This window comes from Miscanthus floridulus, chromosome 10 (genome assembly GCF_019320115.1).
Source record: "Miscanthus floridulus cultivar M001 chromosome 10, ASM1932011v1, whole genome shotgun sequence".
Lineage (NCBI taxonomy): Eukaryota > Viridiplantae > Streptophyta > Magnoliopsida > Poales > Poaceae > Miscanthus > Miscanthus floridulus.
In genome coordinates, this window is record NC_089589.1 from 62,561,656 (window position 1) to 62,577,265 (window position 15,610).

General features: G+C 40.3%; 1 pseudogene; it reads right to left on the reverse strand.

The window, feature by feature from the left end:
- Window positions 1-1,186: 1,186 nt before the first annotated feature.
- Window positions 1,187-8,240, reverse strand: LOC136486669 (disease resistance protein Pik-2-like; annotated as a pseudogene).
- Between the last annotated feature and the right edge of the window lie 7,370 nt (window positions 8,241-15,610).

Genomic DNA, 15,610 nt, shown 5'->3' on the forward strand with positions numbered 1-15,610 from the left:
GGTGATACTCATTTAATATGGACTTTTTAGCAAAGACCTTTTTTTGTGAACTTTAGTTTAGCAAAAAGACTCTTTTTTCTGAACCTTAATTTAGCAAAGACTTGACTACAGCATATTAAGGTTAGGTGAGTTGCACCCTTTCCAGTTGAAAAAGGAGCAAACTCCATCTTTTAAGTTTAATTTAGAGACCCAACCACTACGCACGCCAGGATAGGAGTCCTGTGGGCCAGGCGTGTTCCTTTCTACCAAGCGTGACTAGTGTTAACAGGGTAATTTGAAATTCCATCTCGGTTTGAGGTAATATAACTATACCCTATGAAATTTGAATTTCCTGGTCAGATTCTATTAAACTCTTAGGCAAACTATATCTTTGTCAAGATTCAGATTAACGCAAGTCGTAACTCAACTCTGCAATCTTATCATACTGGCAGATATCTACAGACAGGAATATTCCATAGGCCATTGCGTTCCTGACAGTGAAACGAATTTGCATGTCTCCTGCAGAAACTCCCACTACAAGGACTTAACTTTTCTGCCAAATCATCTCTACTGCATTAAGAAAAAAAAACTCAACGTGACGAGTTTAGCTTCTCTTTTCTCACAAGCATACCGCTCAATGTTCTTGATCTTGTGCTACACCACAATGGGCTTACTATCAAGTGTCAACAGTTAGTCAATCACATACCATTAGACCAGCGATGAACATGAGATTAAATAGCAATCTTGCTACCAATATTAAATGCTCAGACAAAAGTACATTTTTACAAATTTTTGCAAGAAGACAAATAAAAGGCATCTGTAATACTACACAAGGAGCAAACAGAACTCAGGGTACTACGTTACACAAAACTACAACACAATTACTAAATCAATGCCCAGGTCCAATCCATACACATGCATACAACAATAAAGCCTTCTTAAAGAAGACATGATCTGTTAAAAAAAAAGACATGATCTCAAAGTTTCGAGCACAGAGCAAATGAACTGCAGTGAATGTAATTATGATGCTATCTTAACCATGTTTAGCATAGGATAAAGACTTCATGGAAGCAGAAGATATTTCAGTCACGATTGGCATGATGGATGCATCACAGTACTGGATCAAGCAGTATGAAAAATAAAGGAAAACGATGAAAAGAGTTATGTGGATGCCTGGGTGACCGTTGACATATTTAACATTGTGAGCTCAGCATACATCCAGTTCCTCCATCTTCAAAGGAGGTTTCCTTGGATGCTCATTCAGTTGTCTCTCCAGGTCATCCTTGAGTGTATTGTCATGGGAACCGAAAAGCCATACTTCCTTGAGTTTTAGTTTAGAGAGATTCTTTACCTCAATGAACTTCAATGTCGACCCACTACAGCAGCGAGCCGTCAGTAGCTCAAGATTTTGCATTGCTTCGGATCCAAATGATACATTTAACTTTGAGCTGCAAGTAATCTCGAGGATCTTTAACTTTAAATAACAGCGTTGCTGTATTCCATTCACCCAGACACAAAAATCAAGCTTGCCATCAGCACCATGATGTGGCATGACAGAAAGACATAGAATACTTAATTCTTTTATTTCCCCAAGAACATTAATTACTTCAACTTCTTCTGACATGGTTATCTCCAGTTCCAACTTTGTGAGTCTGGGAAGATCTTTGATCCATGATGGCACTTGTTTTACAAGACTGCATAGCTTAAGGCTCTGAAGGTTCTCTAGAGGTTTCCCCTGAGTTTTCTGCTGAGGCTTCTCCTGGGACTTATGCTGAGGCCTTTGCCAGACCCTTCCCCTGGAGCTGCTGCTGAGTTTTCTCTAGAGGCTTCTTCAGATGCAAGGAAATGTTATCCAAACATTCTTCATTGCCCTTGCTGAGCCACACTGACAAGGATTCCAGATGGACATGGCATACGATGGCAGCACAGAACTCCGTGCAGTTTTTCTTGTTGACACTGAACACTCCAAGCTTGCGCAATTGGGTAATCTTCTTGAGCTCTCTGAGGGAGGCTTTGCCCCCTGCAAGACCAGCATTGACAACACCAAGTGTGTGCAAAGCAGTCAGCTTGTCAATACCTATTGGCACCTCAACACCAACTAATTGATGAGATCTGCATGGTGTTGATGGTTCCCCTGCTGGGAGAGTTGTGCCAGCACGGATGTACTGCAGTTTCTTTAACTTGGTGATAGATGCTGGCAAGGTAACTATGGAGGTATGCCTGACATCCAGAGTCTCAAGCTGCCGTAACTCACCCAATGAACTCGGCAGATGGTGGATCCCACTGCTTCCTCGCAGAGATAGAAACTTGAGACGAGGAAGAAGCTTCACCATTAGCTCGAGGTCTTTGTCTGTCACACCTGTTGCATTCTCCAGATCAAGCACTCGAAGCACCTTCATACTTTTAGAGATGAAGAATGATTCCCACTCCCCAAACACTGTTAATGACCGTAGACGTGAAAAATCAATGCTTTCAAACACAATCCTGTCTCTGTCCCAGCTGCTCTCCATTACAAGGTGGCGTCCTGTGCGCCGGGTGGTTGGAAGGCAATGCCCCTTCAGTGCAAAGACCTCCAGTGCAAATATAATATTCTCTTCGTCTGGACATGAGATGATGTATTCGTGGAAGAAAGCACTGACTTGGCATTGGATCATTCTCATGTGTGTGATGGTTTTGCACATTGGTGGTTGGATCATGCTCAGGTTGACGAGCATTGAGAAGAGGATCTCCCCTTTCTCCTCTGCAGTAGTGTCTTTAGTGTCCCTGGAGTAGCCCTCAGCAACCCATCGCATCACCAAACGCCTCCGAATGATTTGGGACCCAGGGAATATTGACATATAGAATATACATGGCCTTAGGAAATCTGGGCATGTACGGAAGTAGGAATGCATCCAACCAAACAGATCTCTCTGACCACCAAACTCAGGGTTGCTCTCAAGCTCGTGCATAAATCTGCGATTAAGCATTCTGGTGTTCACCATACATGTGACTGTCTTGGGTGCCAAAAACTTGGCTACAGCAACTATTACTTTAGGAAGTCTACCACACTTCACAATAAGTTCTTCTAGCTCTTTGTTATCTGAATTCTTTAGAGGTGATGCCTGGTTTTTATTTTGTACCTATTATAAAGAAATTTGAATGATCTTAGTCATTTTGGTAAACACAAAATACATTAGGTATTCTTTTTTTGTTATATAAAATGAATCTTCATGATGAATTGCGCTTGATACATTAAAAAGGCCAATGGAACACGAAACAAAAATAAAATGGTCAAGTGAGGAAACATAGAATTATCTACATACTATAAGAATCCTAAAAAATATTATATGCATGACATGGCCAACATAAATGTTTTGTAGCTATGTGATCAATCATAGTAAAAATAATGTGGCCACACATATACATGTGTACCATCAGGGTAGATTATTAGTAAAATAATTTGGCCACACAGGATGATGACACCTATTTGTTTCTCAAAATTATTTGAATAAGTGCACTGGATTATAAATGCTTGATTAATTGAGAAGCACATGTCAATATCCCATGCAGGAGAATGGTTAAGAGTATACAAAATCCTTTACATCATGATGTTCTTCCTAAAAACCATACATGAGTTCCATGTTAAGGAAAACAAAGCATTGTAAAGTAAAGTAACAGCTTGTGAAATGGAGAACTAATCTTAACACTTTGGAGAACAGATACATGGTTCACCTCCTAAATGTCTGTTTGAGCTCTGTATTGTGTTGTGAAATCAATGAACAGAACAGTTTGTGTTCCCCCACCAACTAGTAGTATGGTGTACAGTAAAGGTGCTCTCCAGATTAGTAGTTCCAAATAACAATCTATTTGTTAGACATTATTATTGGAAAGTAATTGATGTAGAAAATTGAAATACAACTGGCAGATTTCAGACAAACTTATGAGCTTTATGGTGCAAAAGCATATCATCCCTTGGCAGACAATAAACCTAAGAAAAAGGTAGAGCACCCTGTTTCGATTTACTCTCATACATGCTATACTTCTGGGCAAACTAATTGCAGTTTCATACTTCCACTAGATAGATTGCTTGGAACTGTCGGATGACACATGTTTGGAATTGTTGGCAATATGATAGAAAAAACTATCTGCATTCCTCAGCATTGCGTGGACTAAGTTTAATTTTTTTACTATTTTTGCAAACAACATTCAAACTCCTGTAAAATGGCAAACCATCTATCTAGGATGCAGCCGTGAATAAAGATTATTGAGTATCAACCAACATGATATGGATGAGATGGTAATCACTCCATATTTTTTAATGTCCGTAACTGTGGGTGAAGGAGAAACAACTGGTAGTTGTGAATGAGATGCTATGTTTGTGGTCAGACTCATGCAGGACAATAGATTCAAGTATCTAGAAAACATGAATGTTTCTTATGATTAAGAATACCTCTTTTCTAAAGAGATCAAAGGATGCTTCAGCTTCTAGGCCCTTCACGTTAAACACAACCTCTTCATTGTCTGCGCAATATGTGGCAATGCTTTCTTCTAGTTGTGATGACAATTATAACACTCTTGGAATGTCTAGATACTAGGGAAGGTTGTATTAAATCCCATTCTTCTGTAGACTGTACATCATCAATAACAACAAGACACGGATGTTCTTTTAGAAGTTTATGGCATTCCTGAATAGGGTCTTCGATTCCCAAGGCTTCAATAGGTTCCGAATGAAAATCCAAAAGTAAGCTCCGAGAGAAGTCCCTCAGATTGAATGGATGGGACACCAGAACCCAACCATACTTGTCAAATATTGGGTCCTTTTGAAGCATTCTTTCATAATACAAATTTCTGACTAGAACTGATTTCCCAACACCTGCTATCCCCCACACAGACATCACTTGCCAATCATTGAAACGTGCTGTGGTCTGATAGTTACGAAGTTCATTCTGTGATAGGAAGTAAGACCTCCCCTGTGATTCACTTCATCCTCCATTAATATCTCATTGTTGCTTGACATTACCCTTCCAGTCTCCTTGCCCTGAGGACCCTGAAAATACGAAGCAGTTTAGGAGAGAAGGGAGAAATCCAAGAGTTACTAGGAGAGAGATTTGGAGTTTTGGACTGAACAACTAAAAGCTATTATATAATTCCTAACCCAGTTCTCAAATTTTCTCGAGATTAGATCTATCTTTGATAGATTGAAGTGTTTCTTGAATTTCATGCAACAGACTGTGAAAATACATTAAGTACAAAGAATCTATAAACTAGTCACTTGTCAAGTAGATAGCAGTCGTTTAATTTTCTTTACAGACAACGATTTTAACGTTTTTAACTCGTGACATACATTGAGCAAATATGTGACACCTATTGAAACTTTATTTTATATGAATTTATTTTGACATTAGAAAACATAATGACCAATACCGTGCATCAGAGAGACAGAGACTAATGTCCAAAAAAAAGCTACATATTTTTCATAAAAGTGAATTCACTCTGTTCCTGTCTCACCTCCTTGAAGAAGACACATACAGGGTGCTCAGCTGAGTACTGTTTAAGCTCCAACACTTGGTACGAGTGTCCAATACACAAGCTTGCGATTTCTCGTTGCTCCGTTGACACGATAATCCAGTTGCCCTTGTGCCTATCGGGTAGGCATGCCCTGATGGCATCCCACTCTCCCATTGTGCACACATTTTCCAGGACGATTAGGTACCTCTTCTCATCCACTTGCTTCATGAGTTCTTCAAGGAGCCCTCCTTGCTTTGCTCCTGTTCTCTCCATCCTTTTCAGTTCGGCTACATCTACAGTGGTTTCTTGTTGTAAGCAAGAATTTGTGTAGAACTGAGTCACTAAGCTCTGCTGGAATTTGTGGGGATTGAAAGGATATGTCAACCTGATCCAGCCACGGCATCCAAAGTTTTGGCAGATTTCTGGATCTTGGTAGGCTTTCCTGATGATGGCTGTCCTACCAAGATCACCACCTATCCCCCACACCGAGATCACTCCAAGATCACTATTTTCCTTGGTGATCAACTGTGTGAGATCCCCTATGCCTTGCTGCTTTTTTGTGGTGTCCCTTGCTTCAACAAAGATGTCACGTGCTGTTGCGCCATTAGCAGGGCTGGTTGTGGGTTGTTGCTGCATGACTGGTTTGGATCCAGAGTCACTGATGAGGCTGTAGCGTGAGTTCCTCTTGCTAACATCCTCGACCCTGGCCTTGATCTGCTCTATCTCGGTGACTACTGCATCTATGGGTAGCGCCGATGCTGCCATACATGATGGTATGAAGCAGCGCCACCAGTGGGGCCGGTTATCCAAGTGAACAACAAACTCAATGCAATCCTCCACGTCGTAGGCTGGGTCACTGACCTACCTCACCCATGTCCTCACCACGTTGTTCTTGGCACGCTCTTCATTGGCGACGTTGAGAAAGGAGAGCATCATCTCAAATTCACCTGTGATGAACACAAAGGTCCCTCTGTGCACTCTGCCAGCAGCTTTGACTCTTCCTCAATAGCCGACTGGGCCTTGGTTAGTACCCCCTCCACCACCGACTTCGCCAATCCAACCACAAGATCCCCCATTGCGCTGCGCTCCCTCTCCCTCTTCCTCTCTTCCTCCCTCTCTCCTTGTGTTTCCTGTGTCGTAGCAACTAGCAAGTGATGCTGCTAATGTAGTAGCAGTTGCATATTTTGAGTACCCAGAGATGGGACTAATGAAGGCAAGACCAGCTCCAGCTGTGAAACAGATAGTTTGGAAATTATTATTAATCAAGGCTGGCAGGAACTGTGAGATGAGTTAGGTCAATAACAAAATAATCTAGCTGTACACTCAACAACTTTGTCACGCAAAGTGAGCCTCTTAGTCAAGGGACCTGCACCTAACCCAATGTCTTAATAAAGAAGTCATATTGGAAAAAGAATAATTTGTTAAAGTTGGAATGTGGGGCAACTGATTGCACATGTTGTCACATGGGGCCAAAATGACTACTTACGATCAATACAGTTGGTATGCCTCCGGAAGGAAAAAAAACAACACAACAATGTTTTTTTTTCTACAAGAGAAACCTAACCCGGAATGGTTGATTAGACACAATTTTTATTAAGCAAAGTGAAAGCATCATACTATGAATTAGTTGCAATCAACTAGCAGCGAAGGAGGTAGCAAACACCCTGCTTGCACCATTGATGATGACTTCGTTTTGCATATCTTTTGCTAAACTAACTTTTCTTCTGCGGTACTGTACTCACCCTACTGACTAATAACTACAACGTATGGTTACCGAAACAGGTTTGTACATTGTTTTGCACAGGTAAGATTTCGAAAATTACCAACTGAATGGCATATGGAGCAGTAGCATCAGGTGAATCCTCTGTACTGATATGCACAGCTGTATTTGCTCTCCAGCAAGGGTATTTTCTTCGGAGAAAAACTCTAGACACACTATAGTTTGTTAATCTAAGCGATGTATTTGTCCGAAACATGATCCAGGTTTTACACCCTTTGGTGAAACACAGCTCCCCTCGCCCATTTATCCATTACTGTACTCTGTTAGCTTGATACTAATTAACAAGGCTACTAATGTTCAATTTCAAAATAATTCAAGTACGCACACTACACTGAAGTAACTACGGAACTAAACCAAACGGATGGGGAACAACCAAATAATGCCCTATCTGCATGTACAGGTCTGCATCTACAGCCAATAATCCGGGACAGCATGGACCAGAACTCTACACTGCTGAACTGCGAGCCGCCAATCAGGATTTGGAATCAACTACTCCAGCAGTCAGCCAAACAAGAGAAACACAGTGCATTTCCATACCCCGTACCTTGCGCAGGAAGGATTGAAACGAGGAGCGGCAGTGGCAGCGCCCGTGAAGGACAACGACCAGAAGCCCTTTGGATCAAGCCGCCACGTGATTCATCACACCGGCTGCTATCACAGCTTGCTTCTCCTCTTCGGGTTTCGGGGCCAGTCGACTCGAGCGGCAGTGCCTAGGCTGGCTTGCTGGGGCCGGCGGTGGGGCGGGGCACCTTGTGGAGTGGAGCGGCGGCGACCGGCGAGGGTGATCTGGTGGGGTCGAGTGATTGGTGCTACGGGCGGACAACCGGGACCGGGAGGGAGAGCGAGCCGGGATGCGACCGCCGGCGGTGCCATGGATTTGGGATTTTGGGGCCGGTGGGTGGTACGACTGTAGGACCGTACGTAGGAGCAAGGAGCGGCAGCGGGCCAGCGGCGTGATGAACAGAAAAGACAGGAGACCATTGACCAAGAGGCAAGGACCATTTGTTCGTAAACTCCTGGTATTACAGCACCGGCCTTGAATCTGTGGGTCATTCGATCTCTAAACTTTTAAAATAATATTTATAGGTCTCTAACCTTGATCGATGATGTCATTTTAGTTCATCTACCTACTAAGCCCTTGTTTAGTTTCACCTTAACTTTCAAAAAGTTGCTATAGTACCTGTCACATCGAATGTTTGTGGCTCGTGCATGAAGCATTAAATGTAGACGAAAAGAAAAACTAATTACACAGTTTGGTGGGAAATTACGAGACGAACGTTTTGAGCTTAATTAGTCCATGTTTGAACACTATTTGCCAAATAAAAACGAACGTGCTACAGTAGCCCCAAAATCCAAATTTCTCCAACTAAACATGGGCTAAGGGGTGTTTGGTTCCATAGACTCTATGTCACATCGGACGTTCGGATACTATTTAGGAGAACTAAATATGAGTTAATTATAAAACTAATTATATAGATGGAGACTAATTTACTAGACGAATTTATTAAGCCTAATTAATTCGTCGTTAGCACATATTTACTGTAGCACAACATTGTCAAATCATGGACTAATTAGGCTTAAAAAATTCGTCTCGCAAATTAGTCACAATCTGTGCAATTAGTTATTTTTTTCGTCTATATTTAATATTTCATGCATATGTCCAAACATCCAATCAGACAGGGACTAAAATTTTCCAACAGGAACCAAACACCCCCTAATCTATCGACCCTACTAAATCACCGTCTTTTTCTATGTTTAAGTTTACTTAAAACAAACTTCCTCCACCGAGATAATCTTCTCCACACATCCTAGAAAATATAAACTTAGGCCTTGTTTAGATCACCTTCAAATTCCAAGTTTTTTCATTCTCTTCATCACATCAATTTTTAGCCGCTTGTATGGAGCATTAAATATAGGTAAAAAAAATAACTAATTGCACAGTTTAGTTCGAAATTACGAGATGAATCTTTTGAACTTAGTTGGTCCACGATTGGACAATATTTACCAAATAAAACGAAAACGCTACTATTTATTAGTTTGAAATTTTTTGCAATCTAAACATGGCCTCTGATTTGTACGAGAGAAATAATATTGATATGCTGATTTGTTACAGGGAGATGCGCGGGGCTGGCCGCACGCCACGCGCGGGCGCAGTGCCGCGCGAGGGAGGCCAAGCGCCGGGCCAGGTTCCCGCCGCCGAGAGCCAGCTGCCCGCAGCCGCGGCAAGCTCGATGAGTCCCGCCTCCGCGAGATCGTCGCCGACGCCGTGGACATCGAGCGTGAGTTCGTCTGCGACGCGCTCCCCGTCGCGCTGGTCGGAATGAACGGCTGGCTCATGAGCCAGTACATCGAGTTCGTCGCCGACCGCCTACTCATGGCGTTGGGGCACAAGAAGATGTACGACGTCGCCAACCCCTTCGACTGGATGGAGCTCATCTCACTGCAGGGCAAGACCAGCTTCTTTGAGAAATGCGTCGGGGAGTACCAAAAGGCATCCGTAATGTCCATCCTTAGCGGCGGCGCTGCTGCAAACCATATCTTCAGCATCGACGAGGACTTCTGAGTTGACATTTGTGATTGCGCGCTTAATTTATTGCTCGGATAATCTCATAGTCATAACCTTATTGTGCTTTTTCTTGCATGCTAGATGTAGTAGAGGTAATTAGTGTTCTAGATGATGCAAGATGGTGTTTCAGTTGCTGTGTTACTAGGCCCTGTTCGTCTGGTAATAACATCTCAATACAACGGTTGTTCTTAAGTTGCTGCGCTCATGGTGTCTGACGCAATGCCTATGACTGAATACACTTACCCGTACAGAGATTTTAGCTGTACATGAAACTATAATTTTTAGAAATTTCAGCAACTCTAGAATTTATCACTTGATATTATGTCTGGAATATTGGGTCTTGCTTCCTCCATTGTTTCATCCATAAAGGAAATGTAGTACTGTTTCGCTTTGATCTTGCGAGTAATTAGTTCATTTTTCATGTCGTGTGTGTAGATTAGTTGACCCAGAAAATGTGGTGCAAAATTACTGGATATTGAGAGGCCCATCCATGACGTCCAGATTTGGGACACGGTTTGTCCTGCTCCTCTCTTCTGTTCTTTTTTCTCCCCTTTTTGTGGTGTTGTTTACCATCTGTGCTACACAATTTGCAGTTTGGAGCAACGGTAGCTGTACGAATTTCAAAATGATTCAGAAACAAGGCAATTAAGTATTAGCCATTGGGATCCTTAATTACTTCACGCATCACATAGCTCCTTTTGTCGAATTTGATACAATATCTGTGCAGCAGGATTCACATATAGTTCTGAGCCTGTTAACTTCCCTTTTGTTCTATATTAGGATGCATCATGGTCTGACAAATTCTACATGTATTATCACTCACCTTTGCAAACTTTCCACTTGTCAGATTTCAAAAAAATGACATTGTGTCCAATTGTTTGTTGCTTAGTAAGAATCCTAAAGATTTGCAGCATTATAGTTTTGTCTTTGTGCTAATTGTTTAGTGACCGTACTGCATGCAAATCTTGGACGATAATACAAAAAACACTGGTGTGATCACATACACGAATTCCCATCGCCGTTTCTAATGAATGCCTGAACTAATCTGTTACATACAACCTCTGTTCTGAACTGCTTGTACCGACAGATGGTGGATATCTTTTCATGGTTCTCATAACCACAAGTTGGGGTGAAATTTCACACAGAAACCTTGATTATTGGTGGCAGCCTGCTAAATTTTACGAGCAGTGTTTCGGCTACGCGGGTGCCTTCATTCGTCCCCAAGATTGCCAGTTATGTATTTTTGTGTCTCTGCATCTAAATCTGAATTTCTGAATGAGATAGCAGGTTTGGAACACTTCTTTGGTCTGAAATCCAACAACATAAATGTTCTTTTTTCTTCTGAACTACTTCAATGTTTGCCATCTAATACCGTAGCTTTGTAATGCAACTATACTGCATTTCCTTTGAAAGTCCAACATGGCAATAAGTAGCTGTGAATTATTTAGATTAAGATTGGAGATGAGTTGACATCGGCATGCCCTGATTTGCTCTCGGTCTTTTATATATATAAGTCCCAATATGCTGGGGAGTGAGTTGATTAAACTAATTTTGCACCTCAGGGCAGAGGATGAAGGAGGATATGCGAATGCGGACTCGGCAGCAGCTACCGGACTCCTCCGCGACGCACATCCTCCTATAGTTTTTTGATATGTGTGAAGGTTAGCTTAGGTTTGCCCTGCGAGGTGCCGGAGTGGGATATATCAAAATCTGGTGCTGCAGATTTGATTTGGAGCAATTGAACCAAGCAATTCAGATGAGTTTTTTCTGTTGCCTGATTGTAAGACTGCTGGCTGATCGCAAGCATCCATGGGCAAAAGTGACAGATAATCATTTGACACAACAATGGTCCTGGCCATTTGGTCCTTATGGCAATACTGTAACGGTAGATAAAATTCTTGTTTCGGCTTGCATTAAGCATAAACACATGATATTAGGATTCAAGATATGGAAAGTGGCAGATTACTCATCCATTATGTGGACAAATACATGCTGCATCGGATCCTAATTGTATCAATATTGATTTTTTTGTGCTGTTTTTGGAAAAGTTTTAGGAACTAAATTGAGAATATATTGTTATTTACATGGCATGCTGCTTTCTTCTAAGATGTCAATATGGTTTGTCGCCGTAGCGTTAGCACGGGCAATTTACTAGTAAACTTCTAACGTGATCACAGTCGGTCTCTGAACTGCTAGTGGTGTCATTACAGACCCTAAACTTGGTTTTGAATCTCATCGGAGTCCAACGAGGCCTGACACACTATACGCTGATGTGGCATGCTGACTTTTTCAGAAAACAATTCATAACATTTTTATATGAACTCGGACGAAGACAAACTTTATATAATTATAGATCTCGACAAGATCTATAACTTTGTAGCTAAAACGTTTTTGAATTAAAACTGTTTAGGGTCCTAAAATATTGTTGTAAGTTTATATATTTTGAAATTTGAAATTTAAAATTATTAAATAATCTCGGATGTTGATATAGTCTATTTGAAAGTTATAGTTCTCAATACGATCTACAACTTTGTAGTTGAAAGGATTTTTTTAAAGTCATTTAGTGTCTCAAATATGTGTTCTAAGTTTTTTTTGTTTCAAAATCTATAAACTTAGAACACATATTTAGGGCACTAGACTTTAAATGAAACTTTTCAACCACAAAGTTGTAAATCATATTGAAAACTATAATTTTCATATAGACTATATCAACATCTGAGATTGTTTGATAATTTTAAATTTCAATTTCAAAATCTGTGAAATTACAACAATATTTTGGGACCCTAAACAATTTCAATTCAAAAATATTTCAGCTACAAAGTTGTAGATCTCGTCGAGAGCTGCAATTTTTATATAAAATTTGTCTTCACCCGAGTTCATATGAAAAGTTATAATTGTTTTCTAGAAAAGTTAGCATGCGACATTAGCGTATAGAGTGGGTTAGCCCCATTTGGACTCGGATGAGATTCAAAACCAAGTTTAGGGTCTCTAATGACACCACTAGCCAAGTTTAGGGACCGACGATGATCACCTTAGAAGTTAATGGACTGGAACGACACCGTTGGCCAAGTTTAGGGATCCACATATATCACTTTGAAAGTTCGAGGACTAGGATGACATCGTCGGCCAAGCTTAAGGACCGATGATGAATTTTACTCTTTCACCAGACAACATGGTGAGCAAGAATTGTAGTACTCTACTTGCACGATACTCATACTATAGATCTTTTTTTCTGTTTTGGCTGTTTTCCCACCTTTTCAATTTCCTTATTAATATTTTGTATCTTCTCTGCAACCACTGATGGAGAGAGAGACAATTGGGTTCTAAGAGCATCTCCAAGAGTACCCAAAACACTCTCCCAATCCGGGATTTACTGGCATGCTCAGAGGGAAAGCGAAGGTGATCTAGTGTCGGGCGGCGGCCGGGGAGGTGTAACAACCCAAAATTTGCCTTTTTGAAAATAGGATTAAAATGATTTATTTGTGAATTTTTGTGCACATGAAAACATAGGAAAATATTTTTTTTTATTAATTTAAAATTTATCATAAGGTAGAAACGTATTTGTTGCATTCATGCCGGTCGCACCTCGTGTTTCTATGTGCAAAATGTGTGTTTTTTAATACGTTTAGGAGACGAATATCTATCTCTAGGAATTTTCCAGCTTCTTTCTGGAATTTAATTCCTACCTCCTTCACCTTAATCTTAATGTTCCAAGTTTCCAACAATATTTTTATGAGCTCCAAATACTTTATTTGGGTTCATCATGTTCCAAAGTGTCTCTGAAAATTTTTCCTAAATTTTCGGAGGTCTCGGAGTATTTTTCGTGGCTTAAATATCAATTCTGGATTTTTCTAGAATTATTTTATCCACAAAAATAATAAATCTCTCATTTTTCTCAATGCTCAAAGCCCATGTGCAATAATCCTAATAAATCATAAAGGTCCATGCATTTATTTACTAATGGTCTTTAATGATTATTTAGGTCCATTAGTAAATGTGGAGGGTGCAACATCAATTAGTACCATATTGCTAGTTGATGTAGATGTGGGGAGTTTTTCTTCCTATAAATCCGTACCAACCCTTTGGGCAAAGCATACCAAAACTACCATAAGGAGAGCCCCTAGTTTGGGAAATCCCTCGTGTAGTAAATTAAAATTTTCTCCTCCTCTCGTCGTCGCTGTCGCCGTCGCCGCCGCGCTGCCCAGCCCGACCATCCTCTCCTTCATGCAACAAGTCGATGCCCATCCAGTCCGAGCTGCCATCGTTCATCTCCATGGTCATCGGTGAGTACTTTAGTCGTTTGCGCCATGTCCCATCACCCGTTATCTATCTATGTTCTGCTGCTTATCTGAAGCGTCTCCTATCCTTTACTTTTTGTGCCATGTTCCACTTCGCATGTTAGCCAGCAAGCTACCTCGTTCGAGCTGGTCTAGCAGATCTGCAAGTCAAGATTCAGTAAGCCAGCATGTTACGACAAATTTGATCATCTGGCACCATGTTCCTCTATGCCAGCGTGGAGTAATGATCAGAATCCACCAAGAACCACAACCATGAGTGCATGATCTCTTCCTTTCTAATCAATTCATTCTTCCTTGTTAGAAGAAAGTATCCATCACCTCTGTTACGTGTACAGCTTTAATCCTACCGTTCGAGCTCCGCTTCTACCCGTTTTCGGTTGTGTTAGAATCGCGATAACATAGTATGCACATTTAATATGTCGCATATTTCATTTAAATTTAAATATTAACTTGATTAAGGTTAATGTGCAACTAGGTTTCTAAATTAATTAAAAGCAAGGTAGGGATTTCACGTCGGCCTTTTGTAAATGAATATTAAATAGATTAATCAACTTAAATATGTTCTTATTATAATTTGTTTAGCTTAAACACGATCATATAAAACACGTTTTTAGTTATTTATAGTTTTGCCCCTAGATTTATTTAGGCTATAACTTTGTCGTTTTAATTCCAATTTGACCCGTTCAACTTGCGTTATGTTCGTAATTCCATAAACTACATGTTCATATTACTTTTAGATATGTTTTAAACTTTTGACATACGAGGTTAGATTTAATCTATTATTTTATTAAAGGAAATCTTATTTAATTCATATCTTCTATGTTTTAGCTCCGAATTGACCTGTTCAAGTTGTGCTAGATTCATTACAACGAGATCTACGCATCAGTGACAGTGGTTACCATGTCACTATTTCTGAAATTTTATGGTTTAACTCCTAACTTGGATAATAATTATGCAACCGGATTTTATAAGCAAAATATGACATATTTTACTTTAGTTTTATAATTCAAATCTAAATTTGATTGAATTCAATTTATATAAGCTTTTATAAAGTTAAAATACGTGAAGCTTATAGTTTTATATTTTCTCTTATGAGTAGATCTTTCGGTAGTTGTATCTTTTCAACCGTAGCTCCGATTAGAGTGCTTCTCTTGTGTGTGTGTTCGTAGCGATGCGTAGAATCGTATTTCAAACTCTTTCACTTATTTTTCTATGATTGGTGTACTGTTCTGATTTAGTTCTATTATTTGCTTCATGTATGATTGTATGGATACTTATGTGGTGCTTTATGATTTCGTCCAGTCGGTAAGATATATGTGGTGATCAAAAAGAAGAAGAAGAACGTTGAAGATTAAAGCTTAGCGAAGGATCGGTGTTTTAAGGCAAGTATAGCATGGGATCTTCCTTGTTGTCCTATACACCTTTAATCATTTAATTCATACTGCATGTGTCTACCTTGACTGCCACTAAGGATTTCCTAGTACTTTGCTACCTTGTACC